We start from the raw sequence: 23,999 nt of genomic DNA on the forward strand, positions 1-23,999 counted from the left end.
AACATATAATATGGACATAACTACAGACATTTAGATTGCAATAATGTAGAGTGTGATTGCTAGGAATGCCCACATCCCTGCTAAGTGGAGCAGCAGAAGCCCAGAGTTTTTGTTCTGGAAGAATTCCTGGCAGCCCTGATAAGATTAGAGATAATGAAGGAACATCCTCCCTTGAATAGCAAACAAACATTTGGTGCTGATATGCAAATGAACCAACCCTGAGGTATCTGGTCCAGAAATGGGAAGATAGTTCCAAATATGCTAAGATGTCCAGACAGACTCCAGATAAAAGCAAAGGAAGCAGATATAATTGATAAGACTGCTACAGCATCCACATAAGCCAAACTGCCCCATAGATCCCCTATAAAAGAGTTCTCTGTAACCCAAAATAATGCCTCTCACCTTCAACAAAGTCTCACCCTTACTGGGAATCCTATAGAAGTGTGGCCCACTAGAGAGTCACCCAATTTCTGCTATCTCAAACAAACATTAGGATTGCTGTGACCTTCCTGTTGAAGAAGGCTCAGTGTTTCTCCAAGACTTCAACTCTACGCTTTAAAGTTTAGCATATTATTGCATTTAATGCATATTTATTAACCTTTCTTCCATTACTTTTTAAAATCTAGAAAATAAACAAAACAATAAATCAAAACCTAATTTGTAGTTCACCAATTTCTTGTGAGTTGCTTTGAGCCGGATCTAGCACAGTTCTATAAATCTATCATCTTCTAATCCTAAATTCAAGGTCTCCTACTAGCCTTGCTGTTTTCTAGTGAAATGGAAGCAGGGCACAAATAAGTAAACTTATAACAGAAGAGCACAGTCTAAACTTGGGTGATTTTCAAATTCAAAGCTACACAGGTGTGCTAAGACAAATATAATAAACAACTTCCTCCTTCCTGTTCCTGCAAAGTTTTGCTATAAAGGTATTGAGACTATCCTTGAGTCTTGATTGGATCAGGAGACTAAATGTCCAGAACATTAACATTACTTCCTAGGCTCCAGAGCACAAAACAGCTCCCAGGGAGCCCCTTAGACCCCCTTTGATGTTTCCTTGGTGGATCATAATCTAGAAGGTTTTGCTCCATTAAATCAAATAGAGGTATCCTCTTTGCCTACAGTTGTTGAATATCCTTTTCCTGTTACAGCTAAGTAAATCTCCTTCTGTAGTTTTTTTTTTTTTCATCAGTACCAAGTCACTTTATTGGAATGTAAATGGTGGTAGTTTTTTGGTACAGATTATGAAAAGGTCAGATAACCAAAATATGCATGCACTGAAAGACAGTAGGAGTCTCGCCCACAGTTCCCAGTGGTGGGGGAAGGGGAAGCCAGGTGGAGGCTCAGCTCTCTTTGTCACTGTCTCCAAGGGTGTGCCTTTTGTAGTTTTTGTATGACCCGAGTATCTCATTTTGAACCTAAACTATCAGGGGACTAGCCTGAGACAGCCCCAGTACAAAACAATGGGCAAACAGGAAATCAGGATCATTCCTTCAGGATCCCTTCCTGGAAATTTCATTCTCCTGTCTGTGCCTGAACCTCTTCTCTGAAAACAGGTGTTACTTAAATATTCCAGAGACTTAGAATGTGCTGCCCTATGGAGACAACACTAAGACTGACAGCTTTGGGCAATCCCACTTCATTTTGACCCTCATTACCATCATGGCTCCAAATCTCTGCACTTTTGAAATCCAAGTGCCAAGACATGTGTCCTGTGTCACAGTCACCCTGAAAGTTTATCAGTCCAATCCAAATACATTATAAGTTAGCATCCTCAATTGTCTTCTGTTACTGTATACTCATGCTTGACAATGGAATAACCAAACATATTTGTCTCTCCCTGCCATTGGATATTGAAAGACATTGATTCAAATTAGATTTAAATTCTGAGATTTCTTAATTCTTCCCTCTCTTCACCCTTATATCCAATTAGTTTCCAAGTCCCATCTCTCCAATTCAACCTCTTCTTTTTTACCACTGCCACCATCTTGGTTCAGGCTCTTTTTACCTTTTGCTTAGATCAGGGGATCTTACCCTGGGGTCCAACATCTTCCAAGGGATCTAAAGATGGATTTTAGAGGGTCTAATAATTTTATTTTTTTATATTTTGAAAACGGTACTTCAATATAATCTGTGGAGTTTAGGGATAACATGTATATTTTATTTTGTGTTTTAAAAACCTTATTCTTCTGGGTAGCTAGGTGGCTCAGTGGATAGAGAGCCAGACCTAGAAATGGGAGGTGCTTGCCTCAGACACTTCCTAAATGTGTGACCCCATGGACAAGTCACTTAATCCAATTGCCCAGGCCTTACTGTTTATTTTGACTTGGAATCAATACTTAGTATTGATTCTAAGACAGAAGATAAGGGTTAAAAAAAAAAAAAAAGCAAAAAACCTTATTCTGAGAGGGGGTCTATAAATTATACCAGACAACCAAGGAGTCCTATGATATGAAAAAGTTGAAAAAAAAAACCCTGGCCTTAACTATTGCAATACCCCTCTGCTTACAGTCTATTCCCTCTGTAATCCATCTTTTACTCTGTTGCCAAACTAACCTTTTCAATGCATGGATCTAATCCCATCATGCTGAAAAACCTTCAATAGATCCCTATCACCCTCTCCTAAGCCTGGGATTTAAGATTCTCTACAATCTGATACTAATTTTCTAGTTTATAGCATTGTATTTCTATCCCCCAAATTGTACAGTTAGATAAATTGGATTGTTCATTAATTCCCATCTTTCCATGTTTTTTTGTTTGTTGTTTTAATTGTATCTGACTCTTTGTGATCCCATTTAGGGTTTTCTTTGCAAATACTACAGTAGTTTGCCATTTCCTTCTCAGCTCATTTTACAGAGGAGAAAACTAAGGCAAACAGAGTTAAGTAATTTGCTGCAGATTTGAACTCGTGAAGATGATCCAAATAGCTGGACCTTATAGAAACCAGTTGGGCCTAGAGTCAGGAAGACCTGAGTCCAAATGCAACCTCAGACATGTACCAACTGTGTAAGCTTGAGCATAATTTTTTTTTTAATTTTTTAAACCCTTAACTTCTGTGTATTGACTTATAGGTGGAAGAGTGGTAAGGGTTGGCAATGGGGGTCAAGTGACTTGTCCAGGGTCACACAGCTGGGAAGTGTCTGAGGCCAGATTTGAACCTAGGACCTCCTGTCTCTAGGCCTGGCTCTCAATCCACTGAGCTACCCAGCTGCCCCCTTGAGCATAATTTTTTTAATAAAAACCCTTACTTTCCATCTTGGAGTCAATACTATGTTTTGGCTCCAAGGCAGAAGAGTGGTAAAGGGCTAGGCAATGGGGGTCAAGTGACTTGCCCAGGGCCAGATAGCTGGGATGTGTCTGAGGTCATATTTGAACCTAGAACCTCCCACCTCTAGGCCTGGCTCTCAATCCACTGAGCTACCCAGCTGCCCCCTTGAGTATAATTTTTGTAAAATCCAAGATTTAAAACTTTTTGAGAGAAATTTTAGGAAAAGAAGCTCACTAACTCCTCAAATCAAGAAAGTAAATTGTTTGGCAAAAGTGCCATAAAGAAACCTACACTGCATCAGAAGATCCAAAATGAACTTTGGGATGTAACTGATTGAACTGAAGAGGACTGGATGTATCATTTATTCTGAATGTAAACTCTAATGCCAAAGGGGCATAATGCCTCCTAATTGGCTTTTCGTCAATGTACCTAGAAAACATTGGTTTTACTCTCTTTCTTCTATTTCCCTCTTATCTCTAACTATTGCAGTTTCATCTTAGAAAGTGAAATATTATATGCACCTTTAGATAGAAGATCTTTAGAGGAATAAACTAGTTATGTTAAATAATTCATTGGAGAGACTAGTCTACCAAAGAATCACAAGGGGGATTGTGAAGATAGGATTAACTCTCCCCTTGTCTATTTTTAGCTAATCAAATCAAGAGCATAAAGTACCCCTACTTACCATTAAGTATGAGAGTTCACAAGTCACTTACTAGAGTATGTGACAACTCCAAAGTCCACTGCCCCCTACTTTGGGCAGTGCTAGGCAACTTGAAAGACTGCCATTGTTTTCTGTGAAGAAGGAGGAGTGACAGGAAGTAACAGGAAGTGATATGGAAAAAAAGGGGTATAAAATGAGACCAATATGTTCTAGCATTCATTCCTTTCCTGGCTTCTAGAGATATTGGTTCCAGAAATTCCTTTCCTGGCTTGAAGGAGATCTTTTCCCTGGATCCTGAGTCAGCTTACTGAGTGAGTAAGTGAGTGACTGAGATTCCTGCCTTGGCTTTGAAGGAAGCTGCATTGGTGGAACCCTGGCTAAAGACACTACTGGGACTTCTGGCTGGGAATTACTGGGAAATGCACATGGAGACAGAGTCTTGGGGAAGCCCTGCCAGGGCTGAGCTTGGCTTCTCAGGAGAAGGGCTGGTAGGCTTATTAAAATCTATCTCACTTTAGAATTCTCATATTTAGCATAAAACCCCAATTTTAAATATTATACTCAGTCAGTTTCCATAACTTTAAAATGGTAATAACAATACCACTTACCTCACAGAGTTATTATGAAGATCAAATGAGATAATTTTGTAAAGACTTAGCATGGTGCCCTAGACATATTAGGTATCGTAGAAATGCCAGCTCTTATTATTATCATCATGAGAGTAGGAAACCAAAATGCAAGAAAAGCCAGGGAATTGAGGCTTTGCCTGACTCAACAATTCTCTATAAAGCCTTGGTCTTTTTATCTTATATGGTTTGTGTATCCATCACCTGACCTGAGCAGAAATGTTTTCCTGGTCAGGGAAAGGATGCACCACACCATCTTATGATTCAATCATACCTTCTGAGGCACAGTTCAAACCTATCATCAGTCACTAGATCTTGAAACAGGAGCTCCTGAGTCTTTCAAAGTTCTGAGCAGTGGACCTGCCCCCTGAAGCTTTGCTTTGTGTGGGCAAGATGTAGATATTCTATACAGAACTCCCCAACACACACCAATTTGCCCCACAGTGGTAGAATCTGACTCATGATTTTTTTTTAAACTCTTTAAAAGCTCAAATAGTTATATGACCTCCTCGTTGGAGAGACTTTCTCTGGAGTTCCTCAAGAAGAGATAATTCATTAGATTATAATCTCCTTAAAAGCAAGACCTGCATTTTGACTCTTTTCATATCCCTAGCACATGGCACCCTTTTAATAAATGTTTATTGGCTGGTTGACTAGATGATTACTGACAAGGGCATTCTTTTTGTCCAGTTCTTTCCTTGGGATAAGGAAGAGAGAATAAATTCAGTAGGTGAACCTGGGCAAGTCACAACCCTATTTGCCTCAGTTTTTCCCTCTGTAAAATAAGCTGGACAAGGAAATGGCAAATCAATATTTTTGCCAAGAAAACTCCAATAAACTAGGCTGGATGTGAAGCACATCATCATCATTCCACTCCCCCTTATACTGGAAAATGCTTTGTGTAGGTTCTGAAACAACAGAAGCTTATATGACATTGCTAGGGCATCCTGCAGCATAACCTTTGGTATATTCAACAATTAGGGGCTGAGCCCATGCCAACACAGATAATATTGTATCTGTTTTGTATCTTGTCTATGCCTGTGCATGTACATGTAGTTCCTACCCATTAGAATGTAAGCTCCTTGAGGGTAAGGACTGTCTTCCCTTATTTTTGATATCCTCCATGATTAGCATAATCCCTCAAACAAAATAAATATTTAAGAAATGGTTACTTAACTTCAATCAAGCCCTTAACCCCACCCCACTCACATACCACTCAACAGAGGGTGATGTGTCCTATCATATGCCAAGCTTTCTCTGCCTTCCACTCGGTCTCATGGAAATCTCGTCTCTACCTTTTTGTAGGTTGTGTTGTTTTTCTTAGGTCTGGATAGGTCTTTGCATAGATCATCTACCAGTTGGCTATCAGGCCCTCCATTTGTTCCTTTCCTCCTGCTTTGCAAAGTTACTCACCAAGATATGCTTCAATCAGAAAAGTGGAAAAGAATCAGAGCAGGTTAACATCATTGTGTCTAACATTCACATTTCTTAGCCTATGATCCTTGGTCAGTCCTTGCATTCGCTTCTCAGCAGCAGTCAAGCCAAAGTTTAGAAAGCTCCCAATGAGGAAGAGGTGACAATGTTTGTGCAGGATTTCTTGTTTAGGACAAAAGTTCTGAAATAGATTAATTGAGAGAGAAACTCAAAGTACTTTGCTGGTCTCTCATGAAAACCATATGGGCTTCATAAGTAAGATGGCATCCCCCGTCTCTTCCCTTATCTTATCTTAGCCTAGGGCATAGGAAAAAACTAAAGACTAAAGTAAGGAGGACCTGGGTTCAAACCCTATCTCTGCTACTTATCAGTTATGTAACCTTGGGCAAGGCATTTAATCTCCAGCCTTAGTTTCCTTATCTGTCAAATGGACATAACAATAGCCCCTATCTTACAAGATTATTGTATGGCCCAAGGGAAATAAGATAGAAAACATTTTGCAAACTGAAGCACAATATAAATGTTAGCTGCTATCATTCCCCATTGGTGCAAACTCTTTCCCTACCTTTCAAATTCCCTGGCCTAAGTTATTCTCATCACTCCTATGACTTGAGACATCTGTCCCACCAAAGTTCTTTGTGGCTAGGGCATGGAGATTAGCTCTGGATCCATAGGGAACACCCTTGATGTGCCACAGTGAAGATATAAGGGAAGAAAACCCAAGAATCCCAACTCTGGAGGTATGTTGCTTTCACCTGTCTTCTCTGCTTATACTGTCAATACATGTTCCACTCACTACCACATCTAGACCAGTGTCATCAATGTTTTTGTTATTGTTGTGTAAATGGAATTAGATCATCCTCATTCATTGCTAGACTCTAGCCATCAGAAATAATGTCACCCCAAACAACTTAGAATTCAGTGGGGTGGGGAAGATCAGTTACCCACACGTGACAATAAGAAACAAATCAAAAACAAGGGACTGCCCTTTGGGCAGTCCAAAACAGTGTTGAGGCTGCCATTTGTCCACTTGAAACTGGATGTGGATGCAGGAAGGGACAAAAGCTGCTATCTTTTAAATATGATGGTAACTTCCTGTGGAGGCAGTTGGTGCTTTGAACTTGGTGTTGAAGGGTCTCTGCTGAGACCTCAGACTGCTTCCCTTGAATTGTCACGTGGGTAAGTTAGGTTGACTCTGTCTCTCTTCCCTTGGCGTTTCTGGAGGCTCTAGCCTCAAGGAGTCCTCTCTTGCCTCTCTAATTGTAAAAGGCCTTGTGGCTAGAAGCCTTGTTTAATTAACCTCTGTGCTCCTTTGCTGGGCCTCTAAATTCTTATCTGGTTTGGGCCAGAGTTTCTCTCTCTCAAGTTTCCTACCTTCAACCTTCCTAATTGTAAATAAACTTCCATAAAATTCATTCTGACTTGAGTCTATTTTTAATTTGAAATCGAGTTAAACCGATTTCTGGTGACCATACCTTAAATATCTTTTTCACCTTTACATTGTTCAGTCATTTTAGTCATGCCTGACTCTTCTTGGTCCCCTCTTCTTCTTGGGGATTTTTAGGCAGAGATACTGCAGTAGTTTGCCATTTCCTAATTCAATTTATTTTATAAATAAGGAAACTGAGGCCAAAAAGGCTAAATGACTTGCTCAGAATCACACAGCTAATAAGTATCTAAGGCTAGATTTGAATTCAGGTCTTCCTGATTCCAGGTCCTTTACGTTATCCACTTTATCACCTAGCTGCCCTGTGATCAATGTACACCCACTGTATTTTATCAAGGACAGTGAATTATAGTGAATAGAGTAATGAATTGGGGGCGAGGAAGACCTGGATTTGCATCTCATCTCTGTCATTAGCTATATGATCATTACCAAGTTACTTAAACTTTCTGGACCTCAGTTTCTCATTTGTAAAATAAACAAGTAAAGCTGATGCCCTCCAAGGTCCTTTCAGTTTTAAATCTATTATCCTCTGTACCCCTGGCTACAAGTAGACTTTGAGCAAAAATGCTAATGCATTCAGTCTACAATTCTTCTCAGCTGTTTCCCACAGCCTGGACAGAATAGAAAACTCCCAGGAAAGTTTTCTACATATTTTAGGGGTTCCCCAAATCATGCTGCAGTTTTCTTTGATACAGAGGAGATTTGTGCCTCAAGTAAGGGTTAGACAAAATCACGTCTGTTTAACTCTGTGATGCTATTTGCTGAGATGTTATAGAGAAAACTCATTCATCAGACAGGAAGTTGGATTAATGGATCCCTACGGTTTCTTCCTGCTCTGGGATTCTATGAGTCTATTGACTCATAGATTCTTGTTCTGTTGACCAAGATGAAGTTCTGGTAATAGGCCTGAAGAAAAATATTATACCAGCAGGAACTTTTGGGCATTAACTCAGCCAGCCCCTCCAGCTGGAAATCGAGTTGCTGGATTTATTTTACTCCCATAACGTAATTAACGTGATGTACTTACATTTTTTTCTTAATGTTTTGATTACATTGAGTCATTTCCTTTGGAATAAAAAAAATGCCACAATTGTTTTTCAAAAATTTTCTTAAACTTTAAAAATGTTTTCAAAAACAACTTCCCTCAGAATTGGAAGGATTCATAAACCTCAGACTTCCTCTATATTTTCTCTTTCTTGACCTAAGCAGGTGCCCATGTTGGGTGGTCAGGAAATCTCTTGGTCAAATATCAGAGTCCTAAAGCTGAAAGAAACCTTCAAATCTAATCCAACCTGCTCATTTCAAAGGTGAGAAACACAGATAGTGACAGAGCTGGCACTTCGGTGTCTTGATCCCTACCCCGCTGTTTTGTAGCCTATTCCTCTCATCATTAACAACCCAAAATTGGGATATGAGCCATGTCAGGACCTCTCTTCCATATGTATGCATCACTTCCATCTGTGACGAATTTTGTCCAACTACTGGTACCTTAACCTCTGACCTATTCTTCATCATGGCTGTGACTGCTATAGTGCATCATTTGCCAGTGGAACCTCCATGATTCCCAGACAATACAGTACATCAGAGATGACCTGGGCATTTTCCCACACCAATTTCTTGGTCTCACACAATTATGGGAAACAAACTGCACAGCTTCAGGATGTGAAGAACTGCAGGAGGATAGAGGAGTGGGAAGCCAGAAGTGAAGATGGGGGAGGAAGTGAAGAAGGACAAGATATTCAGTTGGGTTGAGAAAGGGGAATAAGCAAAGTAAGATGGACTCTGAGAAACTGAACCCCATGTACCATAGTTAATAGAGTCCAGTCCTAGTGACATGAAAGCTACCTTTTGCAGGTCCGTGTAATGCGTTATGATGTTCAAGAGCAGTTTTGCATTATCTGATTCCCCTCAATGATTCTGTGTGATGGCTTGGCAGATGATGTTATCCTTAGTTAAGGAAACTAAGACCAACTAGCTGTTGAAGTTCCTTGACAAAGTAGTAGAACATAGATTTTCTTCTACCTTTGGCGCCCTCCCCAAGAAAAAAGGATCTCAGTGCCTCAGCTTCCTTCTCTTTAAAATGGGTTTAATAATAGCACCTACCATTTTGCCAAATCACACTTCCAAATGGACAGCATATTATGATTCTGCTTGCAAAATCTTTAAAAAATCTGACATCACCCTACATTTCCAGCATTATTTAAGCTGCCCTCATATCACTCTACTTTTTCTTCCAGCTAAAATGGACTATTGTCTCTCTCCTAAAAATGAATTGTATTTCCATTCCTTTCTTCATACAATAGTAGGAATTGAAGCTCTATCCAGTAGGTCATTCTGACTAGAAAAAAATATGATTTCTTTTAAAATGGAGTGTTTGCCTCACTGTCATTTGATGTCAGAAATAAAGCCCAGATTCAACTTCTGGCTGTCTAATTTGGGAAATGAGTTTTGTATTAACTTGTTTGCCTACTTATCCTCCTAGAAGTCCTTTGGAAACCATAACTGTATCCTATTCATCTCCAGCAATGCTTTGCATAATAATTTATTAATTTGTTGGTTTAAAACATTTCTTTTCAGGGGCAGCAGGGTGGCTCAGTGGATTGAGAGTCAGGCCCAGAGACAGGAGGTCCTGGGTTCAAATCTGACCTCAGATGCTGTGTGACCATGTGCAAGTCACTTGACCCCCATTGCCTATCCTTACCACTCTTCTGCCTTGGAGCCAATACACAGTATTGACTCCAAGATGGAAAGTAAGGGTTTAAAAAAAATCTGGCCTCAGAGACTTCCTTCTTCTCAAAGGAGAAAATGAAATATCTGGGGAAGCCTGTATTCGTACAAATGTAAATTAAAAAATTATGTGTAACTGATACTTGTTTATAAGTACTTTACAATTAGGATTTATAAATAATGCATATATCATTCACCCGTTTTTTTATAATTTGGAATATAATTGCTGTGTGACCCTAGGCAAGACTCTTAACTCCCATTGCCTAGCCCTTACCACTCTTCTGCCTTAGAACCAATACCCAGTATTGATTCTAAGACAGAAGGTAAGGGTTTAAATAAAAATAAAATAAAATAAAATAAAAAAAACATTTCTTTTTTCCTGTTTCTACTCTTCCTGTCTCTGAGCCCTACTCTCTTCTCTAAGACAACACGCAGTTAGTTGTTCACTGATTCGTTTTCAAAGTGCCCTCACCATTCTTCAGTTTTTCAATTTTTGTCATGTTCCTCCCTTCTTTTTATCTACTCCAAATGAAGATTATTCCCCATGGTGCAGGGTGTGATTTAAATCACATAGGAGAACCAGTTGTAAGAATGGCTGATTCCCCCCACACCCACCCACCCTGCAATTCTAATGTCATCTCTGTGGTCTATAATTATGCTGATGTCTCTAATATGCATTAAATGATTATAACCATTAAAGTTCTATTCTCCTCTTACTCCATTCTGTCTCTTTCCCTTGCTGATCTCCTCTGCTCCCCAAAACTTCACCTATCACCTCTATAAGAATGAGACCCATAATTCTTTTCTCAATTTAGACTTCCTTCCTGAGCTCTAGAACTGAATTTCCAATTGCCTGATGGACACCTCTACCTAGTTGTCTCATTGGTGCCTTAAAATCAATAGCAGATCTAAAGTAAATCATCACCCAATACAATAGATTTTTTTCCCCTTCATAACAATTGTCCATCTTTATTGCATCAGTTCTTTGAATAACTAGAATGCTCTTTAAATCTCAAAGCACTATAGAAATATGTTACTATTGTGCTCTGGTGTGCAAAAACTGTGGAATTATTAGAATACTCTGGCATATTATATACATACAGTATGAATTCTAGACACTTTTAAAGGTATATTAAAGAAAGTGCCACGTTAATACTAGTGTGTGTGGTTTACATAATTTTAAAGAGAAAAATGATCTGGATTGGATATGTTTCAGGTCTTTTATCAAGGGAGGTCAAAACCACAAGCCACAGGAATCCAGTAGCTCAAAATCCTCTCCATGGAAACAAATTGAGTTGTTATCTACAGAACTACTCAGTCAGAAAATTGATAGAGTTGAGCCAGGAGAAAATTCCTTTTTCAAAACCAGAATATTATGAATTTTTTAAATGTTCATGTAGTCCCACTATCCCATCCCCTTTATATTAAAAGAAACATGAACAGGTCAAAACCTATTATAAGGAGATCACTGCATTATAAAGATTCCTAGTTCTGGGCCCAGGTCTATTCCAAATAATTTTTAATAAACGTATCAAAAATCTTCATAGGACAACTTGACCAGGCTTGATTTCTACCTCCTAAGAGCCCCCCCATAGCACTGTGCTCATCCCTCACTGATGAAACTCACCAAATATTGTGATATGGACAAAAAAAAACCTTTTAAGAGAATCGTTTTATATTCTATTTCTTTGGGGGAGAGAGGAGATGGGAGTGTTCCCTTTACTGCAATTCAATGAGAGTAGCAATTTTGTGGTATTCATCCTTCTGTAGCACTTCATTGGACCCAGTAGGAAGGGATATATTGGTAGATTTTTAACAACTGGCTCTTTCTTAAAAAATGTAGTATGGCACACTTTTAAGTTGAATGAACATAGCTAACATTTTCTCCATCACTTTCTTAGGTCTAGACAATTAACAAAGTAAAAAAACTAAGATCTTAAATTTTCTGTTTTCTGAGATGTAAATTTCACAATGAAAATTTAACAATTGGCCCTGAACCAAGCTTGCCTCCAGTTAGTCAATTCCTTACCCTTACCCCCAACCTAGAATAGTGCTTTGTGTTTAATAGGACATAGTAGGATCTATAAATCCTCTACTAGAGAAGCCAGAGATTGTTCTCCTCTACCCTATTCTTTTATTTATTCTAAAAGGCTATAAGTGCCTACTAAGTGAAAATCATTGTGCTGGGTCCTGGGGCTACAGATACAAAGCAAAAAGCAACACAAAAAAATCCCTGCCTCAAGACGATTACATTGGAATTGAGGGAGAGGGTGGGAAATGGGCAATCCATTACCAGGAGATGACTAATTTAAGGAATCAGGAGGTAGCACCCGAATTGAGCTTGGAAGGAAGTTAAGGATCTAAGAAATGAAGATGAGGAAGGGAGAGCCTTTTAGGCAGGCAGGACAATGAATTGATAAAGGGTAAATTAATTAATCAAAGGTAGAAAATAAAAAATGTCGAGATTGTCTTAGCAAACAATGAAACACAAAGTAATGCAGTTATTTAGGTTAGAGGCAAAGGAGGAAAAGGTTTTAGTACATTAGAAAATAAAAAAATAAAACTATAGATATATTTCTTTGGTAGCCATGTGCTTATGAGGAACCCAGGCCTGAAACTAAGAGAATAAAGAAGAAAAAGAAGAAAAGCAAGCTTGTAGGTTGGATTTAAGTGATTAGGCAGAGTTTTCAAGGCTTGGTCCCCAAATAAGATTTGCTTCTGAAGTAAGGTTAAAATTGGACTGAATTTCAATATGACAAATCATTCCCTTATAGATTTTAATTTGAAATGCTTGTGGGTCCTAGCTGTGTGATCCTAGTCAAGTCACTTAACCCCTATTGCCATGTCCTTGACCCTCTATTAAAATTAATACTAAAACAGAAGGAAAGGGTTTGGGAAGGGGAGGTATATGGGGGAGAATAAGAGGAAATCCTAGTGAGTCCAAAGCTATTTACCTTTATCTAGCCACTGTCTAAGTTTCCACCAGGTAGATGGATGGTGGTACATATAATTAAAAAGAATTTTTTTTAGTTTATTTATTTATTTATTTTGGGTATGTTTTTCCATGGTTAAATGATTCATGTTCTTTCCCTCCACTCCTCCCACCCCCCTCGTGTAGCCAATGTGCAATTCCACTGGGTTTTACATGTGTCATTGATCAAGACCCATTTCCATATTATTAATATTTGCACTCGGGTGATCATTTAGAGTCTACATTCCCAATCATATCCCCATTGAACCATTTGATCAAGCAATTGTTTTTCTTCTGTGTTTCTACTCCCACAGTTCTTCCTCTGACTGTGGATAACTTCTTTCTCATAAGTCCCTCAGAACTGTCCTGTGTCATTGCATTGCTGCTAGTAGAGAAGTCCATTACATTCAATTTGGTACATATAATTTAGATAGATAGGCTCTTTGTTGGTTTAGCAAACTAAGAAAGAGCTTAGCATGCAATTTGATAGATCTAGCTATCAAAACTAAGATGCTTTATTAAATACAGCAAAATGTATCATATTCTAATGTTTACTAACATACTTTATTGAAAATAAAATTTAAAGAAGGTCAAGGAATTTAATAGGTTTAATTCAATACATCTTTGTTATTAGATAATCCTGGTTTTCTTTCTCTAGATTTAGATAGAAAATAAAATTCTAAAATGAAAACTGAAGGCATCCTTAAGGTTAAAAATCTCAAGGGCATGTATATACTCAAGTATATTTCCAAGCTTTGAGTTTTCAACAGGGATTTGTGTCTAAAGCTTTTGGGAAGCTTATCCTTAGCCCTTGATCCTTCTCTACAAGGCTAGCCCTTTACCCCTCTGATTTTTCTTCAGCTTCTTTTCTTTCTGGGTGTCAACCCGAAAAAAAACACAAAATGGCAAAGTAGCTGTAATAGAAAATGTCTTTAATCAGGGACAAGGTAGACAATGTTCATATGGCTACCACATAGTGCCACTGCTCTGGGAACTCTGGGAATACTGTCTTGGGAAAGACACCAATAATGGGAATTTCTACTGAACTAAACAATTTGAGATTGTATTTATACCTTGGGGTGTATAACCAAGGAGAAACCACTGACTAAGTTACTTAGGGGCTTGGGAAGAAGGATGTAGTCAAAGGCTAGAATACATGGGAGAGTCCTAGTAAGAGAAACCAAGACCAAAAGGGTACTTAGTTCCATCTGGGGTGCTCAATAGGTGTTTGATGGTTTGTTGTTCAGTCTGGGACAAGGGGATTCTTGAAGGCAAGTTCTCATGGAACATCAAGGGGTTTCTTTTTTTTTTTTTTAAACCCTTACCTTCTGTCTTGGAATCAATACTATGCATTGGTTCTAAGGCAGAAGAGCAGTAAGGGCTAAGCAATGGGAGTTAAGTGACTTGCCCAGGGTCACACAGCTAGGAAGTGTCTGAGGCCAGATTTGAACCTAGGACCTCCTGTCTCCAGGCCTGGTTCTCAATCCCCTGAGCTACCCAGCTGCCCCCCAAGGGGTTTCTTGATGGCAAGTTCTCATGGAATAGGGTTAAATTTTGGGTTTAATAAAACAAAGCTGTCATGGGGTTAACAGAAAAGAGAAAATAACAGCAGCTGAAGAGGGTATCCTAAGTTAAAACCTCTCTAGACTATTGGTGGTGAGGAAAATTAATTTGAATATCGTAGTAATACTAGTTGTAGTAGTCCCCCTCAAAAGGCCATCCTGGACAGTGCAAACCTCCCTCTACCCATTCCTAGATAGTTCTAAGAGTGTCTTACATACCTGGGCTTAAGGCATGCTAACTCTTAATCATATCAGACTGGGCTCCACCCTGGAAATCTGAGTTCTGTTTACCCATAAGCAAAATTAACTTTAACTAGCCAGGGCTGCCCTAGGGCTCTTGTCTTAAGTTATCAGAATGAGGCTGATTTTTTGTTTGGATAGCCAAGAAGCTGGAAACTCATAACCATGCCTTGCTTCTCACACAATCTCCTCTCTCTTTTCCCCCTTCTGAGCCCATAAAAATCTCTGATTCCTCAGTGGACACTCATGTACTTAGGTGTGACATTATTTTCAGATAATCCCTTTACTTTCCCAAAATTTTAAAACAAAGAACTCAAAAGACCAAATTGGCTGAATTGACAGTGAACTGGTTTTATCTAGTTCCCAGAAAACACTCATCTGCTGGGGGAGGGGGTGGGGGAAAGGGGGGAGTATTTGAAAGAAGATACTCAAATCTGAAGAATCAAAGATCCACTCCCAGTCATCCTAGCCTCTGGCTACCACATCTTTCTCAGGCTTTCGGGAACTCTAGTAACCTGGCTTTTGTCTCTTTTCCCTTTCCAGAAGATTATTTAAGCACTCCTCTTTATGTTCAGGGAAAGCCCCAGGGCTTCCCTTCTATGTGGTTCCCTAAGATTATAGTCCCAGAGCAAGGTCTCTTTGTGGTTTTTCTGTATTATAATCTCCTTTCTCTGTTTAAAGACTCACTTTTATAACTACTTTGGTGGTTCTGTATTTTTTTCAGGTTGACAGGTGAATGGCTGTGTCCCAGGCTCTTGACCCTTATCTCTTATACAGACCTTTTTCTGTTTATACAAAAATTTGGGTTATTTTAAGATTAGTGTCAAATTCAGATAGCATTATATTGACCATGAAAACCACAAATTAACTTTACATTGCATTATATTTTTATTTATTTTGATAAACATGTCGACATGGAATCTAGAGTTCCCAAACTTGTAGCTTAGTGAGGTACGATGAACCCCAAGTTTAGAAATAGTTTGTAGGTTGGAGACCCCCAAAGCTTGTGCTTGTTCCCGGTTCCCGTGAGAATCCACCCTGAAGGGAATCTCAGGCTAGCAGTTGCAGACTGAATAATGGACCCTAGGGTAAATGCTAAATACCCTTTTGTCCTAGGTAGCCTTCCCCATTGTATCAAAGACCCTTCCCAGGAAGACTACCTGGGCGGAGAGCATTCCTTTAGTATCCATTGTGTTAGCAGTCCCTTTCCCTTACACCCTAGCCTCTAGCTATGATCCCTTTCTCTAGCTTGATTGTTTCCTGTCAGTATAATGTCAATCATCTCTCCCAGCCCCTGGATCTTCCCAAATGGTATATAAGTTTCCCAATTCCCTTTGTTCTGGGGAGTTGTCATCTAGCGCGGTGTCACTCCCAGGGGGATCAGGGAGCAGAGCGAAGCAGTGTTCATTTAGACTCTGCACAAGGCGCAACTCTGCATAAGAGGCCAAGTAGCCCTCATCCCCCTTTCCCTTGATTAAAGAATGATTTTATGACTATTTAATAGTTCTGCATTTTTTCTAAGTTAACAAACATTTTCCAATTATATTTTAATCTGATTTGATCTGTGCTTGGTAGTTTTTTAAGCCCACTGTCACCAGATTAGTAGGTCAGCTTTTCAACCCCTCTAACTTCCCCTACAAACTTTTTAGCTGTTAGATATTTTAGAAATTATTTTCATCTAATGGTTTCTTAGCAGTCATCACTAAAGGAGGCTTAGAAATTACTAGTGCTCTCTAAAAAATAAAAAAAAGTTCTATCTTCTAAAGTTGGCTTGAAATCCCTGAAATCCAAATATTAACTAGATTTTAACTTTGTGTTTTGTTTTGTTTTGTTTAACATGTAGAACTGAAGTTATTAATTTTTTTAAATGTGTGTCATGGGATTCTTTAACAGTCTAGTGAAACTATGGATTCCTTCCTTCTCAGAATATTTTATTGCCTTCATTTGTAATTGAAGAAAATGCTGAATTTCAGTTAGAGGTTAATGAAAATGAAGATTTTTTCCCCCATCCAAATTCATGGGCTCCCTAAAATCTATCTCAGTCCCATTTGGCATCCCCTTTTGACGTCCATGGAATTCAGGTTAAAGACCCTTAATGTAGAGAAAGACTCATGGAGTGGGTAGAGTTCTAGACTTGGAGTCAAAAAGCCAATGGTCCAAATTTTGTCTTCAATGGTTAGTGAGTGACCTTGGCCAATTCATTTAATTTCTTTTGGGCTCAGGCAACTCATTGAGACAAATTCATAATCTGACTTTAATGAAATCATAGCTTACTTATGTAACATAAATGAGGAAAATTGATGTTGGATTATATTATTTATTACCAATATTTCTATGAAACCATTCATTCCCTCCAACTCCAATCTCTGTAGGGTTTAATACTAAGGTAATCATCCTCAGAGCAACGACCTGAGCAGAGAGCTCTACTTTTTGTTTATCCTATTTATTCTGTAAACAAAATGCCATTTCTTAAAGAGTCTTAGAAGATAGGTCAGACTAGTAGAAAAGCTGTCTATGAAGTAATGAGGAGTTGAGATATAAGCCCTCCTCCTCATTAAAAAAAAAAAATCCACCAATCAGGACTGTCAGCTGTATTGTCAAGCCAATCAAAAGGAAGATACGTCCACATAAAAGGTTGAGTTGCGCAAGACCTCCCTCATGGTTGTTCCAAACAGAGGCAGCATATGATTGGCCCATCCTTTATTAATAGATCACATACCCCTATGAAAAACAATGTTATACTCAGAGAAATGGCATTGTTATTTATTAGCTAAAATTCCAAGCGCTACAAAACTTAAATAGGATTGTCTCAGTCCTCTTTATAGTCTCATAGAGCTTCACCATCTGCACTAAATAATAATAATTTTTTTGAATTTGGAAAATTTAATTTAATTAATTTAGAATATTTTTACATGGTTACAAGATTCATAATCTTCCCCCCCCCATCTCCTCCCATAGTTGACATGCAATTCTACTGGGTTTTACATGTATCGTTGATCAAGACCTATTTCCATATTTAAATAATAATGATGATGACGACTCACATTTCTATGATCCCTTCCCGTTTTTAAGGTGCTTTACTCACAACCACAGCAGGTTGGACTGTAAATATTGTTATCCCCCATTTTAGAGAAGAGAGAAATAAAGTGAAAAGAGATTCGGTAACCTGCCTAGTCCCACAGCTAATGTCAGTCCCAGGTGGTGACTAGTCTGAGACTTAAAAGGAATTAAGGGACAAAGAAGTTGACATGCCAAAGCTTGTAACTACAAAGTGCCTCCCTCCGAACTTTAAGTGGTGGTCTTGTGACAGCGATGGTGAATGTAGAAGAAATCAGTTTGTTTCTAATTCAGTGATCTTCGATCCTGTAAATGATTCATCATCTGGAGTAGCAGTTCCCTTGCTCAACAAAGAAATAAGCAAAAGGCGCCTTGCACTATTTTCCAACTGAAACAGACCCAAGTCATTCTGGCTCGGGATTATCCACAATTGACACAATTCATGTGGATTTTAAGGACCCCCTCCCATTTTTTGTTGATCAACTAGGGATGAATAATTCGCTCTGACTTCACTGTGACATCAGCTGGCTCATCTCCTGTAGATGCTGTGTGTTCTAGCCTTCGGAGGGGGCTGGGGATTTATGTGTCATTTATTTGCTTCCTTTGCGGATTGTGGTTTTCCTGGTAGGGAGTAAAAATGGCTCATCGTGAAAATGGAAAAGCTAATTGTTCAACCTATGTAAAAGATCACGAGTATTTCCTGTACTTTTAACCCCCTAACACCAGTTGTTGACTCACGTCTAGAGACTATCGTTTCTTCTGGGAAGAAAAAAATGTCTGGGGACCCTGGCTGAAAAGATAAACAAAACAAAACAAACCTTTTAGCAGTTTGTCTTATCTTAACAAGTCCTTGTGTTCTAATGAGGTGAACTGTCACAAAACAAGTAGCAGTTCTCACTGGGATATATTGCAGGTCTAGAATTTTTAGATGGAAGAGATTTCAGAGGTCACCTATCTAGCCCCATCCCCTCATTTTGCAGATGAGATGGAACTGAATCTCATAGATGACAACTGACTTACCAAAAGTCACACAACTAGGTATCAAAGAACACTAGACCTGGAGTCAGGAAAACTCAAATCTGGTCTTGGACACAATACTAATTGTGTGACCCAGGGCAAGTCACTTGGCATGAGTCTGCATCAGTATCCTCCTTTGTGAAATGGGGATAATAATAGCACCTTCTCCCCTAAGTTGTTGAGAGGATAAAATGAAATATTTGTAAAGTGTTTTGCAAATCTAAACACACTATATAAATGCCAGGGAGCTAGCTAGCAAGTAGTAAATAGTGGAAATGGATTTTGAACAAGTCCTCTGACTGCACCCCATATATATCCTTTACACTGCATCAGGATGCCTCTATAAATATTTTTTTAAAAACTGATCCTGGGGGCAACTAGGTAGGCCAGTGGATATAGAACATCAGGCCTGGAGTTGGGAGGACCTGGGTTCAAAATCAGCCTCAGACACTTCTTAGCTGGGTGACCCTAGGCAAGTCACTTAACCCCAATTGCCTAGCACTTACTGCTCTTCTGCCTTGGAACAATACCTAGTATAGATTCCAAGACAGAAGGTAAGGGTTAAAAAAAAATGATTCTGCAGACTGAACCTTTGTGTATCTATGGCAATTGATTGCACCTGACATATTAATAAAAATAGCTCCTATCTCTATAGATCTTTAATGTTTGCAAACCACTTTAAATACACAGAATCACTGGAGACTCATATCAAGCACAAGTTATTATTAATTCCATTTTATAGATGCAGAGCCTGTAGGCAAGAGATGTTGCTTAACTGGTCTGTGATCACATGACTAGTAAGTAACTGAGTTCAAGTTGGAGAACAGATTTCCCTGATACCAAGACTTGTATTCTATTCAGTGAAAAGAAAAAAATCTGGGAACAGACTTCTGTGCAAATTGCCCAAGTCAATGGTTTGCTCTTTGCCTCTTAGGAACGAACACTCAGTTAGTCTAAGACCCTGAGCATCAGTCATTGATAGGTTTTTAAAGGCAAAAAGAGGAACTTAAGAGTAGGGGGAGGACTTACAGGGGTCATTCTTGATGTAAGTAACTAGGGCTTACAAGTCATAGGGGAAAAAATCATAAGAGATCTCCCCTACTTTTTGGCTAAGACAGGTCACTTTGCAGAGAGTGCTTCCTGGGTTTCTTAAATTCTATTTTTCCACTATTGCCAGCTTTCAGAGTGTGGATTTGTCAGGGTAACTTTGTAGTTTCAAGAGCTTGATGTTGCTTGTGATGCTTAAAAGGGGAAGTCTCCCTTTAGCCAATAATTTTCAGAAAAGAGAATTAAAACCTATAAACTAACCAAATCTAATATCTTTTCTTATTCTTACATCTTATTTTAATTTATCTGCTACTAAATGATTAACTTGCTATTACTGTTAAATTAAAATTGATTCAACTCAGCTATTAAAATCTACTAATTATTAGCTTGGGCTATCTCTTACTACAAAATCAGATAAATCAATACTAGGTTCTGCTTAGTAACTATATCAATCAATAATAATTCCTAATCAGTAATGAAACCTATCATCAGCATATCACTATGCCTCTCAAATTCAAATGTAATATAGCTTAATGAGAAAAGAGTGGTAGGAGAAAAGGAAGGGAAGCTATCTATAAGCATTGAAATTATTAAAATAATTGAAAAATTGGCATTTTTCAGGTACCTGCTCTCAGTGTATGAGATACTAGAGTTAAAAGACCAAATGAAAAGTTATTCCTGCCCCAAAAAAGTTTACTTTTGGAGAATCACCGCATTTGAGAGTTGGAAGAGACCTTAGTGACCAACCCATACACAAAAAGGAATACCCACTATAACATACCAGACATATCTTCTAGGACATTCAAGTGGGAGGGAAAAATCTGCAACTGAATAGCTTTCTCATGGTCTCTCTTAATGTCTTTTCTTTGTCTTGGTAAAAAATGAGACTGCTTAAAGGATAGGGAGAAGGCTTCATCTGTCCAGAGATATAAAACAATATTAACAATTCACATTTATGTAGGTCATGTTGGGTTTATGGTTGCTTATAACCTAGTCTAACTGGAATGTGCAGTTTGCACAAATGACTTCCTGCTATTTGTTATGTGTCTCCATTGTAGACTCCATTAATAATCATGGGTCTGATCTTTGGCTTTTTTTTTGTTGGCTGTGTTTCCTAAGAGGCAAAGTAGCAGGTCTCAAGCTTTGTACATGCTTCTGTAATAAGCCTTAAGAGTTTCCCATGATGCCTCTGGTCAGGACATCTAATTGGCATCATGAAAAGTTATGCAGGGATCAAGGGCTCACTAAAGTTATTGCCTAGCCTTTAGAAAGAGTTTTAAGGTCAGACGACTTGTTACCAAAACAGTCTTTCAATTTAGTCAAGGCAGTGGTTTGCTTGCATTTGAAGACTTTCTGGATCCATTCCAATTTTAATAGAATCATAAGATTTAGAGTTGGAAACAATCTTAGAGATCACCTAAGAATCAAGAGTTCTTTAGAATTCAAGCAAGGATGCCCATTATCACCTCATAGAGTTCATGAACTTAAAAAAATTGATAATTATAATTCAATATAATTAGTTTCTTTCATAATCTTAGATTCTTATTTCATGCCTTTAAGAAAATTATTCTGAGAAGGGTTCCATAGGCTTCACCAGACTACCAAAAGGGTCCATCACACAAAATAAGGAGAAGAATTCTTGACCTAGTCTAACCCCCTATTTCACAGATGAAACAATTGAAACCTAGAGAGATTAAATAATCAAATTTGCCTAAGAAAGTAGGCAGTAAGATAACAGTATTGGTATTCACACTTATCTTGTGATTTCATATCCAGTGGTCTTCCATTATAATGCTAATGTAATTTTCTATAATCTTGAGATAATGATTTACTCAGGCATAGTGTTTTACAATTCCTTTCTTTTGTTTTTTAAACTTAGTATTAATTCGAAGGCAAAAGAGCACTATGGAGCTAGGCAATTGGGGTTAAGACTTGCTCAGGGTCACACTGCTAGGAAGTATCTGAGGTCAGACTTGAACCCAGGTTCTTCCCATTCCAAGCCTGTTGTGCAAAGAAATTTCTTCATAATGACCCTCATTAATTCTTAAGTTCTTGATTCTTAATTCCACAAAAACTATAGCAGTTGAGAAAGACATTATCAAAGGCAGGTAGTAGTCTCAGTGGATTCTTAAGAGAGCTAACATAATAAAAATGACCATCCTACCCAAATTAATTTACTTATTTGGTGCTACCTATCAAACTACCAAAAAACTTTTTTACTGAATTAGAAAAAAAGTATAACAAAGTTCATTTGGAAGAACAAAAGACCAAGAATATAAAGGGAAATAATGAAAAAAAATATGAAGGAAGGTGGCCTACCAGTACCAGATCTTAAACTGTATTATAAAGTAGTAGTCATCAAAACAATATGGTATTGGTGAAGGGACAGAAATGAGGATCAGTGGAATAGACTAGGGCAGGGGTCAGCAACGTATGGCTCTTTCTGCAGGAGCCATAAAGTCAATTTTTTTTCAGGCGCTGTTATAGGAGCGCACTGTGAGCATTGTACGGCTCTCACGAAATCACATTTTAAAAAATGTGGTGTTTATGGCTCTCTTGGCCAAAAAAGTTGCCAACCCCTGGACAAGGGTTAAATGACCTTAGCAAGACAGTCTATGATAAACCCAAAGAACCCAGCTTTTGGGACAAAAACCCACTATTTGACAAAAACTGCTGGGAAAATTGGAAAACGATATGGGAGAGACTGGGTCTAGATCAACATCTCACACCCTACACCAAGATAAATTCAGAATGGATGAATGACTTGAATATAAAGAAAGAAACTATAAGTAAATTAGGTGAGCACAGAATAGTATATTTGTCAGATCTCTGGGAAAGGAAAGATTTTTAAACCAAACAAGAGTTAGAAAAAATTACAAAATGTAAAATAAATAATTTTGACTACATTAAACTAAAAAGTTTTTGTACAGACAAAACCAATGAAACCAAAATTAGAAGGGAAGCAACAAATTGGGAAAAAAACCTTATAACAAAAAACTCAGACAAAGGTCTAATTACTATAATGCAGGGTTGCAGCAAAAATCCCTTGCATTTGCTAATCAACAGTCGCAACCCCTGGCAGTTGGAGAGAATAGAATGTTGGCCCAGCCAGGGTGCTGGTCTCACGGGAAAACCATTAGAGCTGGTCTATAAATATCTCTGGAGTACCAACTGAAGGGCCTTTTGCTTTTGGGGCTTTGCCTGATTTCCCTTGACCTCTCCCTTGACATCCTGCTATTCCCTGGATTCCCCATTGGGCCCTGGGAGAAATTGTGGGAACTAGCTTCTATAGCCAGGCAGGAACAACCTAAACCAAGCCATCACTGCATCTAGTAATCTAACAAACCTTATTACTTCAGGGCAGTGAAATTATCCCTGAGGAGGGAGCTGGCCTCCCTCAGACTGACCCCCCTTTTTCCCTCAGCTCCATCCCCTCTTCTGTGACCCCCCCCAGCACCAGCTTCTCCTTTAGCAGCAGTTACCAGACCTCAACCCCTTTTCCCTCAGCTTACTCTTGGCATTAATAAACCCCTTTGGCTTTTATACAAAGAGCTTCTGGTGAATCATTGTACCCACTACTAGGGCAAAGGCTGAAGAAGGAAAGGAATAACTTTTATTTATTTCTTGAGGACTAAACCAGGCATCCATCTTGGGCAGGAAGTGGCCAGCTTTCACTGTAGGATTCCTGTAGGATTCAGTTTTCACCTGCAGGGAGGGGTCTCTTTACTCCTCCCCTCAAGGGAGCTTAAAAATAACAGCAGGAGGCTGAATAAAACTTTCAGCCAGACCCATACAACCTCTGGCTGACCCCATTCATCTTATATTGTAGAGAGAGCCTCACTACCTGGAAGACCCAGCTTATACCACCCTGTGCCCTCAAGTACAAGCCTCCTTAATTAGCAGCTTTTCATATTTCCCATTTATTCCATTACATTACTCAAA

Source organism: Gracilinanus agilis, chromosome 2, assembly GCF_016433145.1.
Source record: "Gracilinanus agilis isolate LMUSP501 chromosome 2, AgileGrace, whole genome shotgun sequence".
In the NCBI taxonomy this organism is placed as follows: domain Eukaryota; kingdom Metazoa; phylum Chordata; class Mammalia; order Didelphimorphia; family Didelphidae; genus Gracilinanus; species Gracilinanus agilis.